A 15,351-nucleotide genomic window follows, 5' to 3' on the forward strand; every position below is an offset into this window, starting at 1 on the left:
CTATTCCATAGTTGGCTTAAGGAACTTTGTGCTCATTTCAATCTCTGGTTTTATGCAGCACCCCAACTCACCTTTCCCCTTAAGCAAGCATAAGTTGGTTTTCTAAATTTGAGACCCTGTTCTGTTCTGTAATTCAGTTCCTGTGTAGCCAAGTTTACATTCCGTGTATTACTGACATCTTATGATGTTTCTTTTTCTGTGTGACTTATTTCAGTTAGAATCATCATACCTGAATCCACTCATTGTGCTGCTAAGGGCCTGATGACACAGATTTCATTGCTGAGTGATATTGCTTTGTAACTAAATACCACAACTTCTTTATCCATTTTTCACTTTCTGCAATGTTGAACTTGTACTGTAAACGAGGTTCTTGTAAACAGAGCCGTTCCAAACTTTGGGGTGGCTGTGTCTTTTTGATTTTAATTTCCCTAAGCTATAGGACCATAAGTGGAAGTGCCCTAGGTTCTGTTGCTTTGTTTTTTAGATGTTTCAGGAAACACCATACACTTCTCCCGAGTGGTTTTTGGCAATTTACATCCCGCCCATCAGCATAACAAGGCTCCCAGTTCTCCATGGCCTGTCCTGCCTTTCTGGATTTTACACTTTTTTCAGATGGCCCTTTTGACCGGGGGGAAGTGAGACTTCATTGTAGTGCAGATTTCCTTTGCAAGCTTGCTTGGTTGGCCAAAAAGGGCGTATGCGTTTTTTCCTGAATATATTCAGGAAAAAACGCATACGCCCTTTTTGGCCAAGTGCATCATTGTGGACGTTCTGCCTCTTTTCCTATGCTTTCAATGCAATTCCAGTCTACCTCCTGAAATCGGATTCCTGCAATTCTGCCCCGCTTTCAAGTCCTCTTGGCAGCCTTACTTCAGTCTATTTTTGGACGATAGCTGTCATTTATAACTCTGCAGGTTTGTGAATTACAGTGCCCCTGAGCTCCTTTCTTCAACTCGCTTTCTTTTGAGCTGGCCGCAACATCGCAGGATGGCTTCAGGCCCTAATCTGGTTCCGGCACGGCACACTGAGCCTTTGGTTATTTCCTCTTCCTGGTGGGAAATGAGAGTTAAATTTGCCCGTCCAGACACCTCCAGCTAGCCTCTCATTGGTTCTCGCTATTCCTGTTCATCTTCCGCAGAAATTGCAAACTGGGCCAAACAGGAGGTTAAAGGGACTGACTCTCCAAGTGGGGAGAGTGTTAGTAAAGCGTCTGGAATGTTGCACCCGAGTACCAGGGGAGGAAAACTGAGACATATTTGAACACGTCTCCCGATCACATGGTTGATCATACTCTGGGTTCCACATGCATGTTTTAGCTGAAGGAAGAATACCTAAAATCTGTGTAGTTGAAACCCGTGGAATGGGTACCATGCAATATGACTTCAAAGGTCTTCATTTGCTCACTGAACCTCTCCAATCCTATCACTGCTGCGTTTATGCCCCTGTACACATGCTTGATTCTCTTTCGGAGACATAGCAATCTATAGGTTTTAAGATACTTACTAGTCAGGTACATTCTTAGGCGTTTAATATGCGGTGTTGAGTCCACTTCGTTGAGCAAGGAGTAGCTCTTGTCTATTCCATATTTGGCTTAAGGAACTTTGTGCTCATTTCAATCTCTGGTTTTATGCAGCACCCCAACTCACCTTTCCCCTTAAGCAAGCATAAGTTGGTTTTCTAAATTTGAGACCCTGTTCTGTTCTGTAATTCAGTTCCTGTGTAGCCAAGTTTACATTCCGTGTATTACTGATATCTTATGATGTTTCTTTTTCTGTGTGACTTATTTCAGTTAGAATCACCATACCCGAATCCACTCATTATGGTGCTACGGGCCTGGTGACATAGATTTCATTGCTGAGTGATATTGCTTTGTACATGAGTACCACAACTTCTTTATCCATTTTTCACTTTCTGTGATATTGAACTTGTACGGTAAACGAGGTTCTTGTAAACAGAGGCGTCCCAAACTTTGGGGTGGCTGTGTCTTTTTGATTTTAATTTCCCTAAGCTATAGGACCATAAGTGGAAGTGCACTAGGCTCTGTTGCTTTGTTTTTTAGATGTTTCAGGAAACACCATACACTTCTCCGGAGTGGCTGTTGGCAATTTACATCCCGCCCATCAGCATAACAAGGCTCCCAGTTCTCCATGTCCTGTCCTGCCTTTCTGGATTTTACACATTTTTCAGATGGCCCTTTTGACCGGGGGGAAGTGAGACTTCATTGTAGTGCAGATTTCCTTTGCAAGCTTGCTTGGTTGGCCAAAAAGGGCGTATGCGTTTTTTCCTGAATATATTCAGGAAAAAACGCATACGCCCTTTTTGGCCAAGTGCATCATTGTGGACGTTCTGCCTCTTTTCCTATGCTTTCAATGCAATTCCAGTCTACCTCCTGAAATCGGTTTCCTGCAATTCTGCCCCGCTTTCAAGTCCTCTTGGCAGCCTTACTTCGTCTATTTTTGGACGATAGCTGTCATTTATAACTCTGCAGGTTTGTGAATTACAGTGCCCCTGAGCTCCTTTCTTCAACTCGCTTTCTTTTGAGCTGGCCGCAACACCGCAGGATGGCTTCAGGCCCTAATCTGGTTCCGGTACGGCACGCTGAGCCTTTGGTTATTTCCTCTTCCTGGTGGGAAATGAGAGTTAAATTTGCCCGTCCAGACACCTCCAGCTAGCCTCTCATTGGTTCTCGCTATTCCTGTTCATCTTCCGCAGAAATTGCAAACTGGGCCAAACAGGAGGTTAAAGGGACTGACTCTCCAAGTGGGGAGAGTGTTAGTAAAGCGTCTGGAATGTTGCACCTGAGTACCAGGGGAGGAAAACTGAGACATATTTGAACACGTCTCCCGATCACATGGTTGATCATACTCTGGGTTCCACATGCATGTTTTAGCTGAAGGAAGAATACCTAAAATCTGCGTAGTTGAAATCCGTGGAATGGGTACCATGCAATATGACTTCAAAGGTCTTCATTTGCTCACTGAACCTCTCCAATCCTATCACTGCTGCGTTTATGCCCCTGTACACATGCTTGATTCTCTTTCGGAGACATAGCAATCTATAGGTTTTAAGATACTTACTAGTCAGGTACATTCTTAGGCGTTTAATATGCGGTGTTGAGTCCATTTCGTTGAGCAAGGAGTAGCTCTTGTCTATTCCATATTTGGCTTAAGGAACTTTGTGCTCATTTCAATCTCTGGTTTTATGCAGCACCCCAACTCACCTTTCCCCTTAAGCAAGCATAAGTTGGTTTTCTAAATTTGAGACCCTGTTCTGTTCTGTAATTCAGTTCCTGTGTAGCCAAGTTTACATTCCGTGTATTACAGATATCTTATGATGTTTCTTTTTCTGTGTGACTTATTTCAGTTAGAATCATCATACCTGAATCCACTCATTGTGCTGCTAAGGGCCTGATGACACAGATTTCATTGCTGAGTGATATTGCTTTGTAACTAAATACCACAACTTCTTTATCCATTTTTCACTTTCTGCAATGTTGAACTTGTACTGTAAACGAGGTTCTTGTAAACAGAGCCGTTCCAAACTTTGGGGTGGCTGTGTCTTTTTGATTTTAATTTCCCTAAGCTATAGGACCATAAGTGGAAGTGCCCTAGGCTCTGTTGCTTTGTTTTTTAGATGTTTCAGGAAACACCATACACTTCTCCCGAGTGGTTGTTGGCAATTTACAAACCGCCCATCAGCATAACAAGGCTCCCAGTTCTCCATGGCCTGTCCTGCCTTTCTGGATTTTACACTTTTTTCAGATGGCCCTTTTGACCGGGGGGAAGTGAGACTTCATTGTAGTGCAGATTTCCTTTGCAAGCTTGCTTGGTTGGCCAAAAAGGGCGTATGCGTTTTTTCCTGAATATATTCAGGAAAAAACGCATACGCCCTTTTTGACCAAGTGCATCATTGTGGACGTTCTGCCTCTTTTCCTATGCTTTCAATGCAATTCCAGTCTACCTCCTGAAATCGGATTCCTGCAATTCTGCCCCGCTTTCAAGTCCTCTTGGCAGCCTTACTTCAGTCTATTTTTGGACGATAGCTGTCATTTATAACTCTGCAGGTTTGTGAATTACAGTGCCCCTGAGCTCCTTTCTTCAACTCGCTTTCTTGTGAGCTGGCCGCAACACCGCAGGATGGCTTCAGGCCCTAATCTGGTTCCGGTACAGCACGCTGAGCCTTTGGTTATTTCCTCTTCCTGGTGGGAAATGAGAGTTAAATTTGCCCGTCCAGACACCTCCAGCTAGCCTCTCATTGGTTCTCGCTATTCCTGTTCATCTTCCGCAGAAATTGCAAACTGGGCCAAACAGGAGGTTAAAGGGACTGACTCTCCAAGTGGGGAGAGTGTTAGTAAAGCGTCTGGAATGTTGCACCTGAGTACCAGGGGAGGAAAACTGAGACATATTTGAACACGTCTCCCGATCACATGGTTGATCATACTCTGGGTTCCACATGCATGTTTTAGCTGAAGGAAGAATACCTAAAATCTGTGTAGTTGAAACCCGTGGAATGGGTACCATGCAATATGACTTCAAAGGTCTTCATTTGCTCACTGAACCTCTCCAATCCTATCACTGCTGCGTTTATGCCCCTGTACACATGCTTGATTCTCTTTCGGAGACATAGCAATCTATAGGTTTTAAGATACTTACTAGTCAGGTACATTCTTAGGCGTTTAATATGCAGTGTTGAGTCCACTTCGTTGAGCAAGGAGTAGCTCTTGTCTATTCCATATTTGGCTTAAGGAACTTTGTGCTCATTTCAATCTCTGGTTTTATGCAGCACCCCAACTCACCTTTCTCCTTAAGCAAGCATAAGTTGGTTTTCTAAATTTGAGACCCTGTTCTGTTCTGTAATTCAGTTCCTGTGTAGCCAAGTTTACATTCCGTGTATTACTGATATCTTATAATGTTTCTTTTTCTGTGTGACTTATTTCAGTTAGAATCACCATACCCGAATCCACTCATTATGCTGCTACGGGCCTGGTGACATAGATTTCATTGCTGAGTGATATTGCTTTGTACATGAGTACCACAACTTCTTTATCCATTTTTCACTTTCTGTGATATTGAACTTGTACGGTAAACGAGGTTCTTGTAAACAGAGGCGTCCCAAACTTTGGGGTGGCTGTGTCTTTTTGATTTTAATTTCCCTAAGCTATAGGACCATAAGTGGAAGTGCACTAGGCTCTGTTGCTTTGTTTTTTAGATGTTTCAGGAAACACCATACACTTCTCCGGAGTGGCTGTTGGCAATTTACATCCCGCCCATCAGCATAACAAGGCTCCCAGTTCTCCATGGCCTGTCCTGCCTTTCTGGATTTTACACTTTTGTCAGATGGCCCTTTTGACCGGGGGGAAGTGAGACTTCATTGTAGTGCAGATTTCCTTTGCAAGCTTGCTTGGTTGGCCAAAAAGGGCGTATGCGTTTTTTCCTGAATATATACAGGAAAAAACGCATACGCCCTTTTTGACCAAGTGCATCATTGTGGACGTTCTGCCTCTTTTCCTATGCTTTCAATGCAATTCCAGTCTACCTCCTGAAATCGGTTTCCTGCAATTCTGCCCCGCTTTCAAGTCCTCTTGGCAGCCTTACTTCAGTCTATTTTTGGACGATAGCTGTCATTTATAACTCTGCAGGTTTGTGAATTACAGTGCCCCTGAGCTCCTTTCTTCAACTCGCTTTCTTGTGAGCTGGCCGCAACACCGCAGGATGGCTTCAGGCCCTAATCTGGTTCCGGTACGGCACGCTGAGCCTTTGGTTATTTCCTCTTCCTGGTGGGAAATGAGAGTTAAATTTGCCCGTCCAGACACCTCCAGCTAGCCTCTTAATGGTTCTCGCTATTCCTGTTCATCTTCCACAGAAATTGCAAACTGGGCCAAACAGGAGGTTAAAGGGACTGACTCTCCAAGTGGGGAGAGTGTTAGTAAAGCGTCTGGAATGTTGCACCCGAGTACCAGGGGAGGAAAACTGAGACATATTTGAACACGTCTCCCGATCACATGGTTGATCATACTCTAGGTTCCACATGCATGTTTTAGCTGAAGGAAGAATACCTAAAATCTGCGTAGTTGAAACCCGTGGAATGGGTACCATGCAATATGACTCCAAAGGTCTTCATTTGCTCACTGAACCTCTCCAATCCTATCACTGCTGCGTTTATGCCCCTGTACACATGCTTGATTCTCTTTCGGAGACATAGCAATCTATAGGTTTTAAGATACTTACTAGTCAGGTACATTCTTAGGCGTTTAATATGCGGTGTTGAGTCCATTTCGTTGAGCAAGGAGTAGCTCTTGTCTATTCCATATTTGGCTTAAGGAACTTTGTGCTCATTTCAATCTCTGGTTTTATGCAGCACCCCAACTCACCTTTCCCCTTAAGCAAGCATAAGTTGGTTTTCTAAATTTGAGACCCTGTTCTGTTCTGTAATTCAGTTCCTGTGTAGCCAAGTTTACATTCCGTGTATTACTGATATCTTATGATGTTTCTTTTTCTGTGTGACTTATTTCAGTTAGAATCACCATACCCGAATCCACTCATTATGCTGCTACGGGCCTGGTGACATAGATTTCATGCTGAGTGATATTGCTTTGTACATGAGTACCACAACTTCTTTATCCATTTTTCACTTTCTGTGATAATGAACTTGTACGGTAAACGAGGTTCTTGTAAACAGAGGCGTCCCAAACATTGGGGTGGCTGTGTCTTTTTGATTTTAATTTCCCTAAGCTATAGGACCATAAGTGGCAGTGCCCTAGGCTCTGTTGCTTTGTTTTTTAGATGTTTCAGGAAACACCATACACTTCTCCCGAGTGGTTGTTGGCAATTTACATCCCGCCCATCAGCATAACAAGGCTCCCAGTTCTCCATGGCCTGTCCTGCCTTTCTGGATTTTACACTTTTTTCAGATGGCTCTTTTGACCGGGGGGAAGTGAGACTTCATTGTAGTGCAGATTTCCTTTGCAAGCTTGCTTGGTTGGCCAAAAAGGGCATATGCGTTTTTTCCTGAATATATTCAGGAAAAAACGCATATGCCCTTTTTGGCCAAGTGCATCATTGTGGACGTTCTGCCTCTTTTCCTATGCTTTCAATGCAATTCCAGTCTACCTCCTGAAATCGGTTTCCTGCAATTCTGCCCCGCTTTCAAGTCTTCTTGGCAGCCTTACTTCAGTCTATTTTGGGACGATAGCTGTCATTTATAACTCTGCAGGTTTGTGAATTACAGTGCCCCTGAGCTCCTTTCTTCAACTCGCTTTCTTTTCAGCTGGCCGCAACACTGCAGGATGGCTTCAGGCCCTAATCTGGTTCCGGTACGGCACGCTGAGCCTTTGGTTATTTCCAGTTCCTGGTGGGAAGTGAGAGTTAAATTTGCCCGTCCAGACACCTCCAGCTAGCCTCTCATTGGTTCTCGCTATTCCTGTTCATCTTCCGCAGAAATTGCAAACTGGGCCAAACAGGAGGTTAAAGGCTCTGACTCTCCAAGTGGGGAGAGTGTTAGTAAAGCGTCTGGAATGTTGCAACCGAGTACCAGGGGAGGAAAACTGAGACATATTTGAACACGTCTCCCGATCACATGGTTGATCATACTCTGGGTTCCACATGCATGTTTTAGCTGAAGGAAGAATACCTAAAATCTGCATAGTTGAAACCCGTGGAATGGGTACCATGCAATATGACTTCAAAGGTCTTCATTTGCTCACTGAACCTCTCCAATCCTATCACTGCTGCGTTTATGCCCCTGTACACATGCTTGATTCTCTTTCGGAGACATAGCAATCTATAGGTTTTAAGATACTTACTAGTCAGGTACATTCTTAGGCGTTTAATATGCGGTGTTGAGTCCATTTCGTTGAGCAAGGAGTAGCTCTTGTCTATTCCATATTTGGCTTAAGGAACTTTGTGCTCATTTCAATCTCTGGTTTTATGCAGCACCCCAACTCACCTTTACCCTTAAGCAAGCATAAGTTGGTTTTCTAAATTTGAGACCCTGTTCTGTTCTGTAATTCAGTTCCTGTGTAGCCAAGTTTACATTCCGTGTATTACTGATATCTTATGATGTTTCTTTTTCTGTGTGACTTATTTCAGTTAGAATCACCATACCCGAATCCACTCATTATGCTGCTACGGGCCTGGTGAAATAGATTTCATTGCTGAGTAATATTGCTTTGTACATGAGTACCACAACTTCTTTATCCATTTTTCACTTTCTGTGATATTGAACTTGTACGGTAAACGAGGTTCTTGTAAACAGAGGCGTCCCAAACTTTGGGGTGGCTGTGTCTTTTTGATTTTAATTTCCCTAAGCTATAGGATCATAAGTGGAAGTGCCCTAGGTTCTGTTGCTTTGTTTTTTAGATGTTTCAGGAAACACCATACACTTCTCCCGAGTGGTTGTTGGCAATTTACATCCCGCCCATCAGCATAACAAGGCTCCCAGTTCTCCATGGCCTGTCCTGCCTTTCTGGATTTTACACTTTTTTCAGATGGCTCTTTTGACCGGGGGGAAGTGAGACTTCATTGTAGTGCAGATTTCCTTTGCAAGCTTGCTTGGTTGGCCAAAAAGGGCATATGCGTTTTTTCCTGAATATATTCAGGAAAAAACGCATATGCCCTTTTTGGCCAAGTACATCATTGTGGACGTTCTGCCTCTTTTCCTATGCTTTCAATGCAATTCCAGTCTACCTCCTGAAATCGGTTTCCTGCAATTCTGCCCCGCTTTCAAGTCTTCTTGGCAGCCTTACTTCAGTCTATTTTGGGACGATAGCTGTCATTTATAACTCTGCAGGTTTGTGAATTACAGTGCCCCTGAGCTCCTTTCTTCAACTCGCTTTCTTTTGAGCTGGCCGCAACACCGCAGGATGGCTTCAGGCCCTAATCTGGTTCCGGTACGGCACGCTGAGCCTTTGGTTATTTCCTCTTCCTGGTGGGAAGTGAGAGTTAAATTTGCCCGTCCAGACACCTCCAGCTAGCCTCTCATTGGTTCTCGCTATTCCTGTTCATCTTCCGCAGAAATTGCAAACTGGGCCAAACAGGAGGTTAAAGGTGCTGACTCTCCAAGTGGGGAGAGTGTTAGTAAAGCGTCTGGAATGTTGCACCCGAGTACCAGGGGAGGAAAACTGAGACATATTTGAACACGTCTCCCGATCACATGGTTGATCATACTCTGGGTTCCACATGCATGTTTTAGCTGAAGGAAGAATACCTAAAATCTGGGTAGTTGAACCCCGTGGAATGGGTACCATGCAATATGACTTCAAAGGGTCTTCATTTGCTCACTGAACCTCTCCAATCCTATCACTGCTGCGTTTATGCCCCTGTACACATGCTTGATTCTCTTTCGAAGACATAGCAATCCATAGGTTTTAAGATACTTACTAGTCAGGTACATTCTTAGGCGTTTAATATGCGGTGTTGAGTCCATTTCGTTGAGCAAGGAGTAGCTCTTGTCTATTCCATATTTGGCTTAAGGAACTTTATCTGTGCTCATTTCAATCTCTGGTTTTATGCAGCACCCCAACTCACCTTTCCCCTTAAGCAAGCATAAGTTGGTTTTCTAAATTTGAGACCCTGTTCTGTTCTGTAATTGAGTTCCTGTGTAGCCAAGTTTACATTCCGTGTATTACTGATATCTTATGATGTTTCTTTTTCTGTGTGACTTATTTCAGTTAGAATCATCATACCTGAATCCACTCACTGTGCTGCTAAGGGCCTGATGACAGAGATTTAATTGCTGAGTGATATTGCTTTGTAAGTAAATACCACAACTTTTTTATCCATTTTTCACTTTCTGCGATGTTGAACTTGTACTGTAAACGAGGTTCTTGTAAACAGAACCGTTCGAAACTTTGGGGTGGCTGTGTCTTTTTGATTTTAAATTCCCTAAGCTATAGGACCATAAGTGGAAGTGCCCTAGGCTCTGTTGCTTTGTTTTTTAGATGTTTCAGGAAACACCATACACTTCTCCCGAGTGTTTGTTGGCAATTTATATCCCGCCCTTCAGCATAACAAGGCTCCCAGTTCTCCATGGCCTGTCCTGCCTTTCTGGATTTTACACTTTTTTCAGATGGCCCTTTTGACCAGGGGGAAGTGAGACTTCATTGTAGTGCAGATTTCCTTTGCAAGCTTGCTTGGTTGGCCAAAAAGGGCGTATGCGTTTTTTCCTGAATATATTCAGGAAAAAACACATACGCCCTTTTTGGCCAAGTGCATCATTGTGGACGTTCTGCCTCTTTTCCTATGCTTTCAATGCAATTCCAGTCTACCTCCTGAAATCGGTTTCCTGCAATTCTGCCCCGCTTTCAAGTCCTCTTGTCAGCCTTACTTCAGTCTATTTTTGGACGATAGCTGTCATTTATAACTCTGCAGGTTTGTGAATTACAGTGCCCCTGAGCTCCTTTCTTCAACTCGCTTTCTTGTGAGCTGGCCGCAACACCGCAGGATGGCTTCAGGCCCTAATCTGGTTCCGGCACGGCACACTGAGCCTTTGGTTATTTCCTCTTCCTGGTGGGAAATGAGAGTTAAATTTGCCCGTCCAGACACCTCCAGCTAGCCTCTCATTGGTTCTCGCTATTCTTGTTCATCTTCCGCAGAAATTGCAAACTGGGCCAAACAAGAGGTTAAAGGCGCTCACTTTCCAAGTGGGGAGAGTGTTAGTAAAGCATCTGGAATGTTGCACCCGAGTACCAGGGGAGGAAAACTGAAACATATTTGAACACGTCTCCCGTTCACATGGTTGATCATACTTGGGTTCCACATGCATGTTTTAGCTGAAGGAAGAATACCTAAAACCTGGGTAGTTGAAACCCGTGGAATGGGTACCATGCAATATGACTTCAAAGGGTCTTCATTTGCTCACCGAACCTCTCCAATCCTATCACTGCTGCGTTTATGCCCCTGTCCACATGCTTGATTCTCTTTCGGAGACATAGCAATCCATAGGTTTTAAGATACTTACTAGTCAGGTACATTCTTAGGCGTTTAATATGCGGTGTTGAGTCCATTTCGTTGAGCAAGGAGTAGCTCTTGTCTATTCCATATTTGGCTTAAGGAACCTTATCTGTGCTCATTTCAATCTCTGGTTTTATGCAGCACCCCAACTCACCTTTACCCTTAAGCAAGCATAAGTTGGTTTTCTAAATTTGAGACCCTGTTCTGTTCTGTAATTCAGTTCCTGTGTACCGAAGTTTCCATTCCGTGTATTACTGATATCTTATGATGTTTCTTTTTCTGTGTGACTTATTTCAGTTAGAATCATCGTACCTGAATCCACTCATTGTGCTGCTAAGGGCCTGATGACATAGATTTCATTGCTGAGTGATATTGCTTTTTAAGTGAATACCACAACTTCTTTATCCATTTCTCACTTTCTGCGATGTTGAACTTGTACTTTAAATGAGGTTCTTGTAAACAGAGCCGTTCCAAAATTTGGGGTGGCTGTGTCTTTTTGATTTTAATTTCCCTAAGCTATAGGACCATAAGTGGAAGTGCCCTAGGCTCTGTTGCTTTGTTTTTTAGATGTTTCAGGAAACACCATACACTTCTCCCAAGTGGTTGTTGGCAATTTACATCCCGCCCATCAGCATAACAAGGCTCCCAGTTCTCCGTGGCCTGTCCTGCCTTTCTGGATTTTACACTTTTTTCAGATGGCCCTTTTGACCGGGGGGAAGTGAGACTTCATTGTAGTGCAGATTTCCTTTGCAAGCTTGCTTGGTTGGCCAAAAAGGGAGTATGTGTTTTTTCCTGAATATATTCAGGAAAAAACGCATACGCCCTTTTTGGCCAAGTGCATCATTGTGGACGTTCTGCCTCTTTTCCTATGCTTTCAATGCAATTCCAGTCTACCTCCTAAAATCGGTTTCCTGCAATTCTGCCCCGCTTTCAAGTCCTCTTGGCAGCCTTACTTCAGTCTATTTTTGGACGATAGCTGTCATTTATAACTCTGCAGGTTTGTGAATTACAGTGCCCCTGAGCTCCTTTCTTCAACTCGCTTTCTTGTGAGCTGGCCGCAACACCGCAGGATGGCTTCAGGCCCTAATCTGGTTCTGGCACGGCACGCTGAGCCTTTGGTTAATTCCTCTTCCTGGTGGGAAATGAGAGTTAAATTTGCCCGTCCAGACACCTCCAGCTAGTCTCTCATTGGTTCTCGCTATTCCTGTTCATCTTCCGCAGAAATTGCAAACTGGGGCAAACAGGAGGTTAAAGGCACTGACTCTCCAAGTAGGGAGAGTGTTAGTAAAGCGTCTGGAATGTTGCACCCGAGTACCAGGGTACGAAAACTGAGACATATTTGAACACGTCTCCCGATCACATGGTTGATCATACTCTAGGTTCCACATGCATGTTTTAGCTGAAGGAAGAATACCTTAAACCTGGGTAGTTGAAACCCGTGGAATGGGTACCATGCAATATGACTTCAAAGGGTCTTCATTTGCTCACTGAACCTCTCCAATCCTATCACTGCTGCGTTTATGCCCCTATACAAATGCTTGATTCTCTTTCGGAGACATAGCAATCGATAGGTTTTAAGATACTTACAAGTCAGGTACATTCTTAGGCGTTTAATATGCGGTGTTGAGTCCATTTCGTTGAGCAAGGAGTAGCTCTTGTCTATTCCATATTTGGCTTAAGGAACTTTATCTGTGCTCATTTCAATCTCTGGTTTTATGCAGGACCCCAACTCACCTTTACCCTTAAGCAAGCATATGTTGGTTTTCTAAATTTGAGACCCTGTTCTGTTCTGTAATTCAGTTCCTGTGTAGCCAAGTTTACATTCCGTGTATTTCTGATATCTTATGATGTTTCTTTTTCTGTGTGACTTATTTCAGTTAGAATCATCATACCTGAATCCACTCATTGTGCTGCTAAGGGCCTGATGACACAGATTTCATTGCTGAGTGATACTGCATTGTAAGTAAATACCACAAGTTCTTTATCCATTTTTCACTTTCTGCGATGTTGAACTTGTACTGTAAACGAGGTTCTTGTAAACAGAGGCGTCCCAAACTTTGGGGTGGCTGTGTCTTTTTGATTTTAATTTCCCTAAGCTATAGGACCATAAGTGGAAGTGCCCTAGGTTCTGTTGCTTTGATTTTTAGATGTTTCAGGAAACACCATACACTTCTCCCCAGTGGTTGTTGACAATTTACATCCCGCCCATCAGCATAACAAGGCTCCCAGTTCTCCATGGCCTGTCCTGCCTTTCTGGATTTTACACTTTTTTCAGATGGCCCTTTTGACCAGGGGGAAGTGAGACTTCATTGTAGTGCAGATTTCCTTTGCAAGCTTGCTTGGTTGGCCAAAAAGGGCGTATGCGTTTTTTCCTGAATATATTCAGGAAAAATCGCATACGCCCTTTTTGGCCAAGTGCATCATTGTGGACGTTCTGCCTCTTTTCCTATGCTTTCAATGCAATTCCAGTCTACCTCCTAAAATCGGTTTCCTGCAATTCTGCCCCGCTTTCAAGTCCTCTTGGCAGCCTTACTTCAGTCTATTTTTGGACGATAGCTGTCATTTATAACTCTGCAGGTTTGTGAATTACAGTGCCCCTGAGCTCCTTTCTTCAACTCGCCTTCTTTTGAGCTGGCCGCAACACCGCAGGATGGCTTCAGGCCCTAATCTGGTTCTGGCATGGCACGCTGAGCCTTTGGTTAATTCCTCTTCCTGGTAGGAAATGAGAGTTAAATTTGCCCATCCAGACACCTCCAGCTAGTCTCCATTGGTTCTCGCTATTCCTGTTCATCTTCCGCAGAAATTGCAAACTGGACCAAACAGGAGGTTAAAGGGACTGACTGTCCAAGTCGGGAGAGTGTTAGTAAAGCGTCTGGAATGTTGCACCCGAGTACCAGGGTACGAAAACTGAGACATATTTGAACACGTCTCCCGATCACATGGTTGATCATACTCTAGGTTCCACATGCATGTTTTAGCTGAAGGAAGAATACCTTAAACCTGGGTAGTTGAAACCCGTGGAATGGGTACCATGCAATATGACTTCAAAGGGTCTTCATTTGCTCACCGAACCTCTCCAATCTTATCACTGCTGCGTTTATGCCCCTGTACACATGCTTGATTCTCTTTTGGAGACATAGCAATCCATAGGTTTTAAGATACTTACAAGTCAGGTACATTCTTAGGCGTTTAATATGCGGTGTTGAGTCCATTTCGTTGAGCAAGGAGTAGCTCTTGTCTATTCCATATTTGGCTTAAGGAACTTTATCTGTGCTCATTTCAATCTCTGGTTTTATGCAGCACCCCAACTCACCTTTACCCTTAAGCAAGCATAAGTTGGTTTTCTAAATTTGAGACCCTGTTCTGTTCTGTAATTCAGTTCCTGTGTAGCCAAGTTTACATTCCGTGTATTACTGATATCTTATGATGTTTATTTTTCTGTGTGACTTATTTCAGTTAGAATCATCATACCTGAATCCACTCATTGTGCTGCTAAGGCCTGATGACACAGATTTCATTGCTGAGTGATACTGCATTGTAAGTAAATACCACAAGTTCTTTATCCATTTTTCACTTTCTGCGATGTTGAACTTGTACTGTAAATGAGGTTCTTGTAAACAGAGGCGTCCCAAACTTTGGGGTGGCTGTGTCTTTTTGATTTTAATTTCCCTAAGCTATAGGACCATAAGTGGAAGTGCCCTAGGTTCTGTTGCTTTGTTTTTTAGATGTTTCAGGAAACACCATACACTTCTCCCGAGTGGTTGTTGGCAATTTACATCCCGCCCATCAGCATAACAAGGCTCCCAGTTCTCCATGGCATGTCCTGCCTTTCTGGATTTTACACTTTTTTCAGATGGCCCTTTTGACCGGGGGGAAGTGAGACTTCATTGTAGTGCAGATTTCCTTTGCAAGCTTGCTTGGTTGGCCAAAAAGGGCGTATGCGTTTTTTCCTGAATATATTCAGGAAAAAACGCATACGCCCTTTTTGGCCAAGTGCATCATTGTGGACGTTCTGCCTCTTTTCCTATGCTTTCAATGCAATTCCAGTCTACCTCCTGAAATCGGTTTCCTGCAATTCTGCCCCGCTTTCAAGTCCTCTTGGCAGCCTTACTTCAGTCTATTTTTGGACGATAGCTGTCATTTATGACTCTGCAGGTTTGTGAATTACAGTGCCCCTGAGCTCCTTTCTTCAACTCTGTTTCTTTTGAGCTGGCCGCAACACCGCAGGATGGCTTCAGGCCCTAATCTGGTTCCGGCACGGCACACTGAGCCTTTGGTTATTTCCTCTTCCTGGTGGGAAATGAGAGTTAAATTTGCCCGTCCAGACACCTCCAGCTAGCCTCTCATTGGTTCTCACTATTCCTGTTCATCTTCCGCAGAAATTGCAAACTGGGCCAAACAG

At 43.7% G+C, this 15,351-nt stretch overlaps 1 long non-coding RNA gene across 11 annotated transcripts in view; it reads left to right on the forward strand.

Annotated features, from left to right (window-relative positions):
• Nucleotides 1-9,471: 9,471 nt before the first annotated feature.
• LOC307181360 overlaps nucleotides 9,472-15,351 on the forward strand; it is a 968,012-nt gene continuing 962,132 nt past the window's right edge. For 3 of the 11 annotated variants that reach the window (XR_013826572.1, XR_013826573.1, XR_013826574.1), the window contains exon 1: nucleotides 11,009-11,332. This is a non-coding gene — a long non-coding RNA (uncharacterized lncRNA). Of the gene's footprint in view, nucleotides 9,754-11,007; nucleotides 11,333-15,351 lie in introns of those variants that run through there. The other 8 variants (XR_013826567.1, XR_013826568.1, XR_013826546.1 and 5 more) reach the window with 7 other exon arrangements.

The sequence above is a fragment of the Stenella coeruleoalba genome (genome assembly GCF_951394435.1).
Source record: "Stenella coeruleoalba genome assembly, contig: scaffold_118, whole genome shotgun sequence".
NCBI classification, from domain to species: Eukaryota; Metazoa; Chordata; class Mammalia; order Artiodactyla; family Delphinidae; genus Stenella; species Stenella coeruleoalba.